We start from the raw sequence: 8,960 nt of genomic DNA, 5'->3' as shown, positions 1-8,960 counted from the left end.
CCTTGCTTAGTTGTCTTCCTGTAATGATTTCTATACCATAATAACTATTGACAAATGCCTAAGAAAATCACTTCCTCCTCCTCCTCCTCCTCCTCTTCCTCCTCCTCCTCCTTCTTCTTCTTCTTTGCCTTCACCTTTACCTTCTCCTTTTCCTTCTCCTTCTCCTTCATCTTCCCTTTGATTGTGACTTCATCTCCAACTTCAACTTCATCTTTGTCTTCATCTTTATCTTCTTTGGTTAGGATAAGATAGAATTTACCACTACCCTAGATCTTAGGAAATTAATACACACACACACACACACACACACACACACACACATGTTTGTTCAATAAAATCTTTCTCCTCTGTTGTTGTGTCAGGCACACTGAATTTATCCAGTCTTCCACATATGCTAGGGTAACTCTAGAAGGATCCAAAGTAGATAATCTTGGCTCAAAATGCCTTTCCTTGTGTATTTACTTCCAACTCATCCACAATTACCAGGTAACTCTCATTTCTTCACTGGGAACTTTCTCTGACTTAAGTTTTCAAGTCTTCTGCTTTCCTCTCTCATATCTTCATAATCTCACCTCATTTGAAATTTTACAATTATTACAATAATGATATGATGAATATCTTCTCCTCTAAATTTCAATGAGCATGGGGAACTATCTGTATTTGCTTATCACTTTATCCAAAATGCCTGTCATAGACGATCAACAAATATTTGGTTTATATTTGATAAATTGACATTGACCACATATTTATCTTTTCAGAAAATTTAATTATTCTTCATGCTTCTTTTGATATTCAATGTACACATTAATAATTATTGCTTCCTTCCCATAAAATTAGAATTTTGAATGTTAGTTGAAAAGTTTTTGTAGATGTCTATTTTTCTATCAGATTGTGATAACACTCATTATTTGGAGAAAACTAGTTTAAATCTTAATATCAAATAAATTACTGATAGGAAAATTTTGCATGAAAGTTACCATTTGCTCATCACAGATGCACAGAAAAACAGCTTTGTACCATCAGCCAAACAGAAACTGACTCATGAGGGAGATCAGATTTCCTTCCTTCCATTTTGTTTTCATCTTCTTCATTTGTATGAAAACTCATCAAAACCATATGATGAGTTTTCAAATAAAACTGGTGGTTCCTTGTTGATTTATTTCCCCTATAATTTGAGGGTTTCATCTTTATTTCTCCCAGAAAGGAGGTACTGGCATCCCAAACAAACATCCCCCAGAATATTCTTTCAGTGAGTCTCCTTGAGTGTATTTTTAATAAAATACTGCTGTCATTTCATTTTGTGTTACTTTCCAATGAACTAGGTGATGTTCAAAAATTATTTATTTGATGAGAAGTCATTCATTTTATAGAAATAGTTGCTGGATATTTTCTGTAGTTTAATAAAGTATCTAGTATTGATATGCCTCTTCCAAATTTTTTAAATTATTATTCAGAAAACCTGTCTAAAGTTAGTCATTAAATTTTCCCCTTAAAATAGAGAAACATTTTATTATCGTTATCCTCAAATACAGAAAATGATCCAAAAGTTAAAAATAACATTTGAGGTCTATTGAGATGTGAATATAAAAGATTTCTTACTTCGTCTTTTGTTTCACTATTGGCAAATTTTGAGAAATAATTGCTTCTTACCTCCTCAGCAGAAAAATTATGAGGATTATTAAAGTAATATATGTAAATTACTTTGCTGTCAAAAATCTTGGATACCTGTGTAATATAATATATTACTGGTAAAAAATCTCCTATGAGCAGACTTTAAATTTTATCTTAATGCTCAAATAAGCAATTCATACACACAGCTGAATATATTGGCTCTGATTTTTCTTTTTAAGTAGACAGGTGCTCTGCTGTTTTAATTAATTTGAATGGACACAGGTTTTCAAATTACCCCTGGAAGAAAATATGGTTGTTTTAATTTTAATATTATCAGACATAGAGGCTTATTCTCTGTTTCTGTGGAGCCTCTCTATTTTGGATGAAATGCAACATTCTTGGTAATAAAATAATGTAAAATGCTTGGGTTTTATAAACAAACATTTCTGAATTCAAATTTCACCTTTGACACATATACATACACACATTCACTGGGTAACTTAAAAGAAGTCTAACCTATCTCCCCGCCATGGAGCTTTATTCTCTGCGTTAAATAGGTCATAAATGCTTAAGATATGCTGGGCACTAATGATCTTCCTCAGAAACATTAACTACAAGTAATGCATTGAGTGGCATTCTCATTGCCACTCTTTGCCATATTCATCACCATTGTTAGTGAAGCTGTAGTGTTGCCATAGTATGATGAATTCATAGAAGTTATGAGGGAAAACACCCCAATATTGTTGGTGGTTTATTGTCTGTCCTCACCACATGGTTCATAGACATCACTTCATGCAATTCTTGTGAAACTTCAATTCTACCATTTTATTCTTGCTTTACTGGTATGGAATCTCGTTCAAGGTCAATCCAAGATTGAAATGTGAATCCTTTGCTTTTCAAAATCTGAGTAATAAGGCTTGCCTTAGAAATGGGAATAAATTATTTTCCATTTAAATCTGTTCTCCAATGAAGAACACAAGTAACCATGAGGACTTAGAGTACCCATTGTCTTTTGTACCCAGATGTATTTGTTTCCTATGGGATTAGGTTAAGAGATTTGGAGACTGAAAGCAATCACGTAAAGGTTTGCTTGAATCAGAAGGTCCAGAATACATTTCAACTCTGCTTATATATTTTGTTATATAATTTAAAGGATTTGTTTGTTACTCATGTGCTCTCACTGCAATTATACTGCAGGGCAATGAAGATGTTGCTTATACTGAAAAAATATTTCCTCTGGAAATATAAGTTGATATGCGACTACATACAGTTATAGAACAAGTTGTCATTCTACTTTCTTTTTTAGTATCCACTTGCTAATATGAGAGCATAGGTAGTTAGAATGCCTCAAATATTTATGATCTTCTGCATGTCATCTCCTTGAGTTGTTAAGTTGTCAACATTTGACAGATAAAAATGCTCTTGAAGTCTTATAGACTTTCTCCTATTTTTACTATAAATGACTGAATTGATAAGGAGCAGTGAAATAGCAGAGGGGTAAATTGTATACAGAATATTCAGTAGATTTTATGAATTATGTTCAACATCTGTGCCTAACACTTTTAAGTTTAGAGAAAAAAAGTGCATTCCAAGGTCTAAAGGAGATCGCACTAACCTCACTTTGATTACATGTCAAAGTAATATGGGCTCATGCTTTAAAAAGGGTGAACAAATGCAGCAGTGGTCCCCAATAGACCTTATATTGAACATTAACTACACAACTTGTGGGTGGGTTTGGGAGGAAAAAAACTAGAAGAGAGCAGGGAAAGGGGCACATTGTTTAAAAAGAAATGTACTCTTTTTTGTTAATTTTTATTTATTTTTTATTGTGAAAATACTGTACAGAGGGGTTACAATTACATGGGCAAGATAATGAGTATATTTCTTATGAAGCATTGTAGCCTCCTCCTTTGTTTACCCTTCCCATCCCTTCCCAGCCTCCCCCCACCCTCCCACCCAAACCCTCCCTGCCCACCCCCCACCATAGTTGTAAAGTTCGTTTTCGACATAACAACTTGTACATCTCATTGTTGAAATGTGTCCACCTGTACCGCTATTTAAACGACTTGTTTTTCCCATTCCCCTCCACAAATTATACCGACATCAAATAGAGTGAAAGCAGGGGTTATACTGTGGGAGAGGGACATACAAAGCAACAAAGAAATAAGCTTATAAATGTGTTAGAAACAATCGCATGAAAGAAAAAAACCATTTGAATACATATTTTAGGGTTCATTTCCCTAACATCACCTTATCTGTCCTTAAGAAGTTGAAATATTCAGAAGGTATTAAAAGTAATGATTACCACAAAAGCCACAAATACACTATGGTACTCAGCAGTTGATAGCTAGAATAGAATTAATATTAATAGAATTAGTATTATCTTATATGTTCTTTATTGGAAAAAAAGAAGAGTACTTCCTTTAGGCTTTACCTCTTTTATTAAATACCCCTCTGTACACTATTTTTACAATAAAAATGTATTTAAAAAACTAAATAAACTGATGTGCTGGATTGAAACTCCTTGTACACTTACTTAAATATAATAAAAAAGTTTAAGAAATTAAAAAAGAAATGTACTCTTTATCTGACATATAACTACAATCCCTCTGTATAACACTTTTACAATAACAAAAAATTTAAGTTAAAATAAAAGTTGAAGATAGCAGAAAAATGAATTTATTTTCATAGACATTATAAAAATAATATCCCTTGCACTCTTCTATATTGAATTATATCCTCATAAAATAAATCATTTAATTCTTTCGATGTTCATTCTGGAATGTATCTTTGTGTTCTAAATAATATACTTAAAATTTGTTTAAGGATACAGGTGGACCTGTTGCAACAATGAGAAGTACAAGTTGTTATGTCCAAAACGAGCTTTACAATGTCGGTGGGGGGGGGGGAGAAGGAGAAGGATTGGGATTGGGGGGAAGGGGGGAGGCTGGGAAGGGATGTGAGGGTAAACAAAGGAGGAGGCTGCAATGCTTGGTAAGAAATGTACGCATTATCCTGCCCATGTAATTGTAACCCCTCTGTACAGTATGTTCACAAATAAAATAAAATTAAATTAAAAAATATACTTAAAATTATTTAATTTGTACATTTTGTTTTATCTTTGGTTTTTTTAACAGATGAGGATTTAGATCAGTTCCAACTGTATCTCCACTCTTTGCTCACAGAGAAATATTTCAGGTTAATCAATAATTGGAGCTTATATACTGTTCATGACACATGAGCCAGGTAATTATTATATTTATATGGCATATATTTAGCTCTTTCTTTATCAATAGTTTTAAATCTTTTTGCTATCTTTGTAGCCTTTCTGTCATGATTTTTAAAAAGGTTTTCCAATACCCATTGTACAGTACTAGGAATTTTTTCCCAAGTTCTCCTCCTTACCACTTACAGTATTTCCCCCAAGATGAGAATATATGATAACAGTAAGGTTTTAAATGAATCTCTTTTCTGAAAAGAGACTCAAATCTCTGTTCTTCAGAGTCTCAAAATGATCTCCATATTCATATTAAATGATTAGATTTTTTAAAAATGTACTTACATGTTTTTTCTCCATTCTCAGGGAAGCCACAGTGACTCCATGCAGGCTTTGCTCTCACAGTGCTGAATAAACACCCTGGCACCTGACTGGCTAAGTGAGTTATGCACTTAGGATATATTCATGATGTTGAATGTGTGATGTCTCTGGGTGCCCTTAGCACTGTAAAGGGAACAAGTACAACTTGCCTTGCTGCCATTCTCCTTTCTCCACTCTTGTATCTTCTATTCCTGGTGTTGGCTTTCTAATCAGAAATCCTGGAGTAAGGGACTGTGGGAAAACAACTGAACAGACAAAAAAGGACTCTAATGGTTTATACTATATATCCAGCAAAAGACATGAAGAATGAAGGTGAAACTGGGACTGGTGGATCCCAGCTTCTCAGGAGGCTGAGATCTGAAGATCGCAGTTTGAAGCCAGCCCAGGCAGGGAAGTCCATGTGACTCTCTTCTCCAATTAGATTCCAAAAGGCCAGAAGTGAAGCTGTGATAGAACCTTAGCCTTGAGCACAAGAGCTCAAGACAGTACCCAGGCGCAGAGTTCAAGCCCTAGGACCAGCATCCTCCCCTTATCCCCCCAAAACAATTCAATTCTGTTTCTTTATAATAGCAATGAAATACTTGAAATAAAAACTCAAAACAATTCAATTTTAAGAGTATTATAAAACTAAATATCACTTTATAAACCTCACTAAGCATATATTTTCAGCATATATGCTGAAAATTATAAAATACAGTAAAAAAATAAAAAGTACTTACAACTACATAGAGACACACTGCATTCATAGATTGGATCCTTTAATGCTTTTAAGATGATAGTCTTCCCCAAAGTATCTATAGATACAGGACAATGTCTATCAAAATCCCAACATATTCTTTTGTACATATTGACAAGTAATTAACAATATATTTAGAAAAGCAAAGGGATTATTACAGTCAGAATGATTTGGAGAAACAATAAAGAATGTAGGATGTCTCCATAAGCAGAGGTCAAAATTTGCCTTCATCACAGTAGTCCCAACAAAGTTGTATTGGGAAAGGACAGACACACAGACAATAAACACAATAAAATATACAGAAATAAACATGCTAAAATATGGTCAATGGTTTTGTTTTTGTTTATTTGGTAGTACTGGGGCTTGACTTGATGCTTTGTAGTTGCTGGGTTAGTGCTCACCACTGAAACTATACTTCTAGTCCTCTTTACTTTCAGACTATTTTTCAAATAGGGTCATATGATATTTTTGAAATTTTTCTTGGCAGGTATAGACCATGACTATAACCCTCTTGCCTCTTCTTTCTGGAATAACAACCATGTACTACCGTTCCCATCTTTTCAATTACTTTCCTTTACTCTATCGACAATGATGTAATAAAGAAAGAATAACCTTTCACCAAGTGATTTTGGAACAATTAAGTTGAAAAGAAAATTAAAGTTAAAAGTATAGAAATATAAAATTAAGGAAAAAAGGCAATATAAATTGTGTTGGTTGAAAACACTTGGAAAATTTATTATATGATCAATAGAAAAGCAGTTGACAAAGAAACTTCATAAAATGTAAAGTTTATTTTTCTGCCAGAAAATGGAATTCAATGACAAGTCACAGGTTGTGAGAAGCCATTTTCAAATAATATATCTGATAGACGACTACAGAAAGAAGAAAAACTTAGAAAAAAAACAATAAAAACCAAAACAAAAGAAAGTGCAAAAGATTCGAACAGACATATCAATGCAGAACATATATGGTTAACACAGAAACGCAATCAAAGCTGCCCAACATTTGTAGTTATAAGGAGTTTGCAACTTAAGACCAAAGTGAGACAGCCCTCACACAATCGCTCAGCCATAGGAAAGTCTTGGCAAAAATAACAAATACATCTAACATATTGCTGATGAGGATTCAATTTTGCATAGCCCCCTTGAAGAACTTGTCCTTTATTTATTTATTTATTTTTTGGGTCCAGTTGTGGGGCCTGAACTCTGGGCCTGGGCGCTGTCCCTCAGCTCTTCAGCTCAAGGCTAGTACTCTACCACTTGAGCCACAGCACCACTTCCGGCTTTTTTCTTTTTGCTTATGTAGTGCTGAGGAATCGAACCCAGGGCCTCGAGCATGCAAAGCAAGCGCTCTACCACTGAGCCACCTTCCCAGCCCCAGAACTTGTCCTTTAAAATTAGACATTTGTCCTCTTTCTGACTTGTTAGAGCAAACTTGTTCAAATTCTGCTCTTTCCAAAGCAAATATTCCCAATGAGCTGTTACTTTAGCTGTCTTATGACAATGCCAACTCAACCAACTCATAAAACACGCATAGTGATTTGTCTGCATCCTTCTGATAAAGTGCTTGCTGCATTATACACAATAGAGGTACTGAGATTAGATTTATAGCTTGCCCTTGGAGTGAGAGTAGAGGAGGAAAAAAAGTTTGACTGAACTAAAAATAAATTTGCCTGAAACCTTGACATACAAGAATTGACATGCCAGTGATTCTACCTTGCCCTCAGTATGCAATGGCTTTGAACATATCAGATTCTGTCCCTTTGCATCAGTTCTTTGTACTGGAACAAGGAAGCAGGTGCACATATTTTCCTGCAGTAGAGTATAGGAGGACACCATGGGGTTCGAAGGACTTCTAGAGAAGAAGGAGTTTTCTCTGTGACTTAAGTTTCAAATGTTCTCACTAACACATGATGTAATTAAACAGCTTGTGTGCTGCTTCATAAAACATATGGGAAGCCATTGCTTGTTTGATTCAGGTTAGGAGGGTACTGTGGGAAGAATCTGTCAAGTCTTTGTCTAAAGCTTTAGTTAGGAACAGAAATTCATGGGCAAATGTCAGGTAACAGAAGTGAAGGTTAGTCATAAAATCAAATGCAGTGCAAATGTGAGGACATTTAGCATAGTAAATATTGTCCCCTGCAGATGAATTTCAAAGCAAAAAAACAAAAAAGAATATCTTAGTGTAGAGAAAAAGGAGAGTTGTTGTAAAACAAAGTTCTTACAGCAGCAGTTGAAACTCTGTGCTGGCATTGGAAAATCTTCCTGAACCTGGGGACTGCCTGAGAAGTTAAAGATGTTTCCTTGGTCCCTGGTTTCCCTGTAGTCAACCTATTTGTCTTTGTCATGTCCACCCAGGTGTAGAAGAATGAGCATAAATTGTTGCTAAGTCCGACTGGGAGTGTTAAGCTGCTGTCAGAAATAACCTTTTAACACTCCAAATCTCTATATTTTAGCATCTCTGCTTAGTAATGAAATCTAAGAATGTCAGTAAGAGAAACAGAATTTTTCATATAGAAAACAAATGCATATGAAACCCAGGAACCTATAAAGTTCTGAATTGCCCTTCTTCATCCTGTTTATATGTTCCTACCCTAACCACCGTCATTAACAATTTCAGGAAAGTTTGGTTTTCCTAGTTAAAATGAGTGATAACATTCACTCTTAACACTGACCATAGATATATAACAACTACACAAACAATGAACTTTCTGGTTGCTCCTAATTAAACTTTAAGTTAAAAAAATAATAGACAAATGTTTAAAATTCAGTTTCCCACCTAAACCTTCATATGCCACCAGAGTCTTGATTCTACATAAAGAGACAATGACAGTATAAAAAGTTTACTGCTAACTCAGTTATAAACTTCTTTTTATTCTAGCAAGTCAATTTCCCCTGCTCCTGTGAATGTATTCCTTCTCGAAAATGCGGTAAAGGGCCTATTTGAGTTTCAATGATTGTATTGAGTCCTCTAAGAACCACACTGCTACAAGTCTCTAAACTTGTTCTTCCCTCA

This window comes from Dipodomys ordii, unplaced genomic scaffold (genome assembly GCF_000151885.1).
Source record: "Dipodomys ordii isolate 6190 unplaced genomic scaffold, Dord_2.0 Scaffold17, whole genome shotgun sequence".
NCBI lineage: Eukaryota > Metazoa > Chordata > Mammalia > Rodentia > Heteromyidae > Dipodomys > Dipodomys ordii.
The sequence above is the reverse complement of the archived record's forward strand: the minus strand, read 5'-3'. Positions refer to the sequence as shown.